The sequence below is a fragment of the Cherax quadricarinatus genome, chromosome 84 (genome assembly GCF_038502225.1).
Source record: "Cherax quadricarinatus isolate ZL_2023a chromosome 84, ASM3850222v1, whole genome shotgun sequence".
In the NCBI taxonomy this organism is placed as follows: domain Eukaryota; kingdom Metazoa; phylum Arthropoda; class Malacostraca; order Decapoda; family Parastacidae; genus Cherax; species Cherax quadricarinatus.
This window is the reverse complement of record NC_091375.1, coordinates 14,388,850-14,397,413: the sequence shown is the minus strand read 5'-3', so window position 1 is coordinate 14,397,413 and position 8,564 is coordinate 14,388,850. Positions and strand designations below refer to the sequence as shown.

General features: G+C 41.0%; 1 protein-coding gene across 1 annotated transcript in view; it reads left to right on the top strand.

Moving 5' to 3' along the window:
- The first annotated feature begins 5,503 nt into the window (after window positions 1-5,503).
- Window positions 5,504-8,564, top strand: part of LOC128704302 (carboxypeptidase B) — a 75,469-nt gene continuing 72,408 nt past the window's right edge. The window contains exon 1 of the mRNA XM_053799446.2: window positions 5,504-5,704. The gene's annotated coding sequence lies outside the window, so the exon portion shown is untranslated. The remainder of the gene's footprint in view (window positions 5,705-8,564) is intronic.

The following is an 8,564-nucleotide window of genomic DNA, read 5'->3' as shown; positions in this document are numbered from 1 at the left end:
CTCTTGTGATTAAATGGTGGTGGTTAGCATATAAGTACACATGTGAAAGAGATGTATTATTTTGAATTATGCAGAGATGTGTAGAATTATGATATAAATAAGCCTCCATGGATAAAATATAACATGATGTAAAGAGCACTGTATATTACAGCTTAGCACTCGGGGCCTTCTTCAGGGGATCTCAAGTTGCGTGACCCATGAGGGTTTTATGCATATTCTTGAATACAGTTTAATAGTAATAATCAGCAGACCTTGGTGTAAAACCAAAATACAGTACAGTTCTTTTTATATTCTGTTTAATTTGATCTGTGTAGGTTCACTTCTGGCACTGACTAATGTTTTTTACACTTGTGTTGCGTAATTGTTAATGGGAGTAGATTTACATGTATTTTAATGCTTACATGCCTCAAATGTATGTGTGGAACTAAGCATATAGCAGAGTAACCTTGACTGTTGTATGAAGGTAATTCAAAGATATAATTTAGGCCTTATTTTATTGTTATTACTGTATATATTTAGTTAGGGAACTCCAAATAGGCCAAATACTTCATTACCCAAGATGACTTGCCTAAATGTAAGACTTAATTGTGAAAGAAAAAGGCACGTAAAGGGAAAAAATAAAGCTATGAGTGCTACAGTGAGTTTAAAATCCAATTCTTTATTTCAAAATTACTGTACATTCAAAGGATACAATAATCTGAAGACCCAGAGGACTCAGCATTACAGGCAAAACTTAATCTAATATGAAAACCTGCATAGTTTCATTTTTTGTATGCATCTAAAACATGTTATTAATAGGATACGGCCGGTGTGCCGAGAAAAAATTATGCAATACAAGTTCTCTAGATTTTTTTTGTAAACATGGATATAATGAGTTAAGAACAAGGATAATACCATGTAAAATTGATGGTAAAACAGCTATGGCCGAAAAAAATGGAGCATATGATACAATATTTTTGAGTAGGGAAAATGGAACCGAGAAATAATGGAGGATGAGTAATGGGTGACCAGTTGAAGCAGATCCATGGTGAAATAATGACCAGTAAGCATCCAGTGATGTATGACCTTTATGGGTTTAGCGCTTGGTTATGATTATAATAATGTAAGTTGTCCTGACACTAAATGTATTCTACATGAGGGGGTTCCCAACTAGGGAGGAAATTTGGATATCTCAGGGAAGGGGGGAGAGGGAGAAAGAGATGAGGCCAAAATGACCAAAGTAGCTTTTTTGATAGTTTATGAGCAGGTGGTAAAGGTGAATATCTTATGTTAGTGTTGGAGGAGGGGTAAGTGTGGAATATGAGGGTGGTGTGTAGAGTGATTTATAGTGTATATGTGTGGAGGGGGGGGTGCTTGTAGGGTCTGTTCTCAGCTCCTGGCCCTGCCTCTTAAACTTGCCACTTTCCAGTCTCACCCTTGTAGCCTCTTGGGGCCAATTGTACTTGCTCATAAAACTATGCTGCTCAAGGGAGGTTCCTTGACGTTGGTGAGGGGCTCTTGATCTAGGGAATTGGATCTGTGCTCCAGGTCCCTGAATTAAGCCTGAATACCTTCCATCCTCCTCGCGGGTGATTTATAAACCTACGGGTTTAGCGCTTCCCCATGATTATAATAATAATAACCATAAGACTATATATTGGGCCTACCTCCACCACTTTCTCACCAAAATCATTCCACTTCCCCACTACTCTGAGACTGAAGAAATACTTCCTAACATCCCTTTCACTTCAGCTGTGTCCCCAAGTTGACATTTCTCTTCTCTGAAACAGCCTATTCCTGTCTACCTTATGAATTCCTCTTGAGTATTTTGTATGTTGTAATGATGGTTTCCCAGGTTCTTCTGTTCTCCAGTGTCTTTAAGTTACAATTCCATTAGCCTCTGTCGTAGTTGATGCAGAAGATGATGCCCAGAAGTGCAGAAGATGATGCCCAGAAGTGCAGAAGTTCATGCCCAGAAGTGCAGAAGTTCATGCCCAGAAGTGCAGAAGTTCATGCCCAGAAGTGCAGAAGCTCGTGCCCAGAAGTGCAGAAGTTCATGCCCAGAAAGTGGAGGTATGCCTTGTTACATACTTCTGAACTTTCTTTGGGTTTAGCGCATAGTTTCGATTGTAATAATAATAATTCTCCAGTTTCTTAACATGATTATTTCAGATATGGGCTTCATACTAGTGGTACATACTCAAACATGAAGTTAGACCAAGAGTTGTCTGAGATAAGACACTAAAGTTTGTCTACAGTCTAGTAAAATTAATTTGAGAATTAAGGAGGGCAGTGTCGAAAGCAATGGTAGTGAGGTTAAAGAGATGATGTGGTAGAGAAAAAAAAGAACACATTGACATACTAAACTACAGAACATACATATGAGCAAGGACCCCAGTGAAAATAAGTCACTTTGACTTTTTTTGGGTTATCCTTGGTAATTTACACTTATGTTCCCCTTAAGGGAGGTTCCTTGATGCTGGTGAGGGGCTCTTGATCTAGGGAATTGGATCTGTGCTCCAGTTCCCTGAACTGAGCCTGAATGCCTTCCACCCCCCTCCCCCATATGCGCTGCATAATCCTATGGGTTTAGCGCTCCCCATGATTATAATATAATTACACTTATGTTAGTATCTATGATAATTTTTGTAACTATCTATGTGTTCCAGGGGTCAACATCCCCATGGTCTGTCCATGACCAGGCCTCGTGGTGGATCAGGATTTGATCAACCAGGCTGTTACTGCTGGTCGCACGTAAACCAACCTTCGAGCCACAGTCCTGCTCGTCAGGTACTGACTTTAGGTGTCTGTTCAGCTCCCTCTTGAAGACAACCAGGGGTCTATTGGTAGTCCCCCTTACGTATGCTGGGAGGCAGTTGAACAGTCTTGGACCCCTGACACTTATTGTATTGTCTCAGTGTACTCGTGGGGTCCCTGCTTTTCATGGGGAAGATGTCGCACCGCCTGCCGAGTCTTGCTTTCATAGTGCCTTTCTAATCTTGCTACTTAAGCATTGATTTCTGGGGTAAGTAAGTTTACTCAGGTATACACAAATACAGTTACATAGATTATCATACACAGCAGCATATGTGTAGAGAACCTAGGATAACCCCCAAAAAAGTCAAAGTGACCTATTTTCATTGGGGTCAGCACCCCCTCCCCAGGACAGGGCCTCAGAGGAGGCCTGGTGTGGGAAAGTTCAGGATGTGACCTCACTGAGGTACACATTCACCCACACTCATCATCTTAATATCTTTACCATTCTGCTACTCTTATTTCACCGCTGCATAATCACGCTCTCTTCTCCCATTTTTTTTTTTACTATTAAAGTCTTCCACATAATTACCCCTCAAGGAAGGTTCCTTGACGCTGGTGAGGGGCTCTTGATCTAGGGAACCGGATCTGTGCTCCAGTTCCCTGAATTAACCTTGAATACCTTCCATCCCTCCACAGGCTCTGTATAATCCTACGGGTTTAGCGCTTCCCCTTGATTATCATAATAATCCATATAATTACATTAACTGTTCATTACGAGATTATATATATTTAGGCTTATGTTAGGCTATGTCAAAATACTCCACATAACTGCATTGTGTTTACTAATTAAAATCTATGTAATTACATTATCTAATCATATTATATTACATTACCAGATTATATTATATACTGAGGTTAATATTAGGTAATAACGAATTAACGTGATATTATTTCTCCATTTATTTTCTTCTGCTCGATGCTCTTTGCGCTACTGAAAAAAAAATCCAAGGTGTTATTACAGCCTAGTCATATGAAAGAAAAAATAATAGCCAGTTAAACGTTCTGTAATCTTGTCAGAATTGCTGTCATTTCTGTCTCGTGAAAATTTCTAATGACAGGAAAATCTTGTTAGCATGTACGTATACTCGCTAAAAGTTTGTACTTACACTCTTCTGAGTTATTTTAATTATTTTTTACCGCCAGGGCGGCTAATTTATGACACCCGCAGCTCATTATGTGAGGAATGGAGGAAAATAAATGACATGAGTCAAAATGGGCCTTGACTAAGCCGAATTTTTAAAGTGGTGGACTGGTAAGCCAGCGGAAGGCCTCGGTCAGACGACCAAAACTTCCAGTGGTGGGTCATCACCATGACTAACACCCGCGTCAGGATTCTGTTTCCTGACTAATGTTGCCTAACCATGATGACAGCTTTGAAGGGACTTGAGATAGAGTTCGGCACAGTCACGCTGGTGTGGAATTCATCCGTAAAGACCTGCTTTTGTGGTGACACTGGGGCCCATGCTAACCTTCCTATAATGTATAGAAATATACCTAATTGAATGATTCTTATTAGAGCCAACTGGCTCAGTGGTTAACGCACTGGCCTGTGAATTTTAAGACTCGCCTACCATGGGTTCAAGTCCCATCCGTTCCCTGACTTTCCTAACCTAACCTGATTGCCCTCGCATCATCAAATTAGTATTTAGTTGATGCATAATGTGAATACGCTCAGTGTTCCAGATATACAAATAAAGTCACGTGATCATTTCTTAGATTACAGCCTCGTCGTCTAATTGTTAATATATCTGGAATCAAGAATAAATCCCATGATGCTGTTGGACACCCATCATGTGATGAAGTAAGTTTTCATTTAGGCCTCTTAATATAATTTTAAACTTTTACAATAGTTTCATATATTATGAAGAAGATAAACACTGAAGTCAAGCAAAGTGACTTATTTCCATGATGGTAAATGATAACATACTGCTCCCACCAACTTCCATAGGATCATTCTACACTACTGTTCCTCCTACAGTATAAAACTCGTATAGAACAGTATCCTACAGTATAGAACTCGTATAGAACAGTATCCTACAGTATAGAACTCGTATAGAACAGTATCCTACAGTATAGAACTCGTATAGAACAGTATTCTACAGTATAAAACTCGTATAGAACAGTATCCTACAGTATAGAACTCGTATAGAACAGCAACCTACAGTATAGAACTCGTATAGAACAGTATCCTACAGTATATAACTCGTATAGAACAGTATCCTACAGTATATAACTCGTATAGAACAGTATCCTACAGTATAGAACTCGTATAGAACAGTATTCTACAGTACAAAACTCGTATAGAACAGTATCCTACAGTATAGAACTCGTATAGAACAGTATCCTACAGTATAGAACTCGTATAGAACAGTATCATACAGTATATAACTCGTATAGAACAGTATCCTACAGTATATAACTCGTATAGAACAGTATCCTACAGTATAGAACTCGTATAGAACAGTGTTCTACAGTATAGAACTCGTATAGAACAGTACATAGCTGTGCTGCTGGTGTTCCCACCATGTACCTCACATGGAAACGTGCAGCCGCACGCTACGGGTGTTCCCACATAACTTTTTCTGCTTAATTGAAAAAGCCATGGGCACGGTATGAGTGACGCAAGGAAACTAGTAATTTTTTTTTTAAAGGTGTGGGTGTGTGGGAAGAGTTGCTGGGTGACTTGTGTGAGAGGTGAGGTTGAGGTTGCTAGTACACAGCAGTGTGGAGTCAGCAGGCGAGCTAGAAGCAACTTACTATATATCTCTCCTGCCTCCACTCATCTCCCTTTACTACTGTCTTGTGCCCTCGCTGTTGAAATAAACTTATACATTGTTATTGTGTAATTATTGCATGAAGGAGAAGCGGACTTACCAGTGTTACAAGGAGATACTTTTATTTTTATAAGGTAAGTGTAAATGGTTCTTAATGGGAAAGTTTGGTTTAGTTTCCGTTTGGTCTCGTTAATGTCATCCTCATCCGCTCAGAATAATACAGTATTTTGCTTTATTTTATTGGTATATGTACAGCATCAGGAGAGGTGTATAGATTTGTATACGTTCCTATTTTTCCCACTTTTTGTCGATATGGGAACGTTTGCGTCGCGCCTATATTATATATCAACCAGATGATAGACATCTGTCTGAGAACTTAAAATACGGAGAGATGCATCATTATGTAAGTTTATTTAGGCACAGGTACACATAAGTACAATTATTATACATAGTGTAAATTACTGAGGATTACGGATTATTGAATGAGTCTACTGGCTGCCAGCCTGCAAGCAGGGACTTTAATTAAAAGTTACGTTATAACTTATAACAATACTCACTAAACGTTAGATTTATAATGTAATCCCTGGTGTGTATGTACTGTTACCTGCAGCAGGTAGTCCCACGTAGGCATCACAGCCTGGAGCAGGAGGAAGTGCTTGAAAGAACCAACTACCTTCCCTTTTAACAACAGTGAGAGCTCTGTGTGGTGGTATTTCCACAAGTACATGCAGGGAGAGTTTACTTGTTTTTCTTTTGCCCTTTTTCAGTGAGCTAGTGACACGAATATGGTAGCCAGGTCCTGTTTGGACATAAACACTGGGTCTACTGGCTTACATTAAGGTCTTATACCCACCATTCCCACTCATATACCAGTCTAACCCACTCTGAGATTCCCCAAGATGTTGGCTTCCCTTACACGCTATCTACCACTTATCTACAACTCTGTTGTCACACCAGTGTTCTTTTATATCAGTGCTAACACTGTGTTATTACGAATTGAGTCTTTTGCTGAAAGTGTCTAATTCCTTTACTCTTGGTCTTGGACATCTACAGCGGCAATACTAGTGATAAACGTATAGAATTACCGACAATATGTTAGGTAAACGTTGCCACAATAAAATACCACATTAGTTGCTAATGTGTCCTTTTACCTAACAGAGGCAAAACTCAATTTTTCTCCCTCCATGTGAAAGCCACTCTGTAGTGTGGTCGACCATAGCACAATATGGATACCATAGATGTCTAGTAGTTTACCTGGAGTTTACCTGGAGAGAGTTTCGGGGGTCAACGCCCCCGCGGCCCGGTCTGTGACCAGGCCTCCTGGTGGATCAGCGCCTGATCAACCAGGCTGTTGCTGCTGGCTGCACGCAAACCAACGTACGAGCCACAGCCCGGCTGATCAGGAACTGACTTTAGGTGCTTGTCCAGTGCCAGCTTGAAGACTGCCAGGGGTCTGTTGGTAATCCCCCTTATGTGTGCTGGGAGGCAGTTGAACAGTCTCGGGCCCCTGACACTTATTGTATGGTCTCTTAACGTGCTAGTGACACCCCTGCTTTTCATTGGGGGGATGGTGCATCGTCTGCCAAGTCTTTTGCTTTCGTAGTGAGTGATTTTCGTGTGCAAGTTCGGTACTAGTCCCTCTAGGATTTTCCAGGTGTATATAATCATGTATCTCTCCCTCCTGCGTTCCAGGGAATACAGGTTTAGAAACCTCAAGCGCTCCCAGTAATTGAGGTGTTTTATCTCCGTTATGCGCGCCGTGAAAGTTCTCTGTACATTTTCTAGGTCGGCAATTTCACCTGCCTTGAAAGGTGCTGTTAGAGTGCAGCAATATTCCAGCCTTGATAGAACAAGTGACCTGAAGAGTGTCATCATGGGCTTGGCCTCCCTAGTTTTGAAGGTTCTCATTATCCATCCTGTCATTTTTCTAGCAGATGCGATTGATACAATGTTATGGTCCTTGAAGTTGAGATCCTCCGACATAATCACTCCCAGGTCTTTGACGTTGGTGTTTCGCTCTATTTTGTGGCCAGAATTTGTTTTGTACTCTGATGAAGATTTAATTTCCTCATGTTTACCATATCTGAGTAATTGAAATTTCTCATCGTTGAACTTCATATTGTTTTCTGCAGCCCACTGAAAGATTTGGTTGATGTCCGCCTGGAGCCTTGCAGTGTCTGCAATGGAAGACACTGTCATGCAGATTCGGGTGTCATCTGCAAAGGAAGACACGGTGCTGTGGCTGACATCCTTGTCTATGTCGGATATGAGGATGAGGAACAAGATGGGAGCTAGTACTGTGCCTTGTGGAACAGAGCTTTTCACCGTAGCTGCCTCGGACTTTACTCTGTTGACGACTACTCTCTGTGTTCTGTTAGTGAGGAAATTATAGATCCATCGACCGACTTTTCCTGTTATTCCTTTAGCGCGCATTTTGTGCGCTATTACGCCATGGTCACACTTGTCGAAGGCTTTTGCAAAGTCTGTATATATTACATCTGCATTCTTTTTGTCTTCTAGTGCATTTAGGACCTTGTTGTAGTAGTGGCGATTCTTGCGGGAAGAGGAGGACCGAACACTGATAAATGATTTACTGCTCTGTCTGTAGGGCCCACCGGGCCAGCAGCTTCCCTAGGACACGATGGAAATAAATGGTATAAAATACCGACACAATGGCAATATAAACACAAATGCAGTATGTGATCCTTTATTGACTACGTTTCGCCCACACAGTGGGCTTTTTCAAGTCACAAACAGAACTACCTGGGGTGGAAGGAACGCGAGTATTTATAGTCCGGCTGAGGTCAGGTGAAGAATGCTGCATCTGATGATGTACCAAGTGGGGTTATAGAGTCTAAAAACTTGGGTAGCTTGGAAAGGAGATTGGATAAGTTTGTGAGCAGACCTTCTACAGTGTTCTTATGTGGGATAGCGATGAAGAAGTTTCTTGGCAAGTGGTTCAGCTATGTTATAGAAGCCATTATTCTGGTTGAA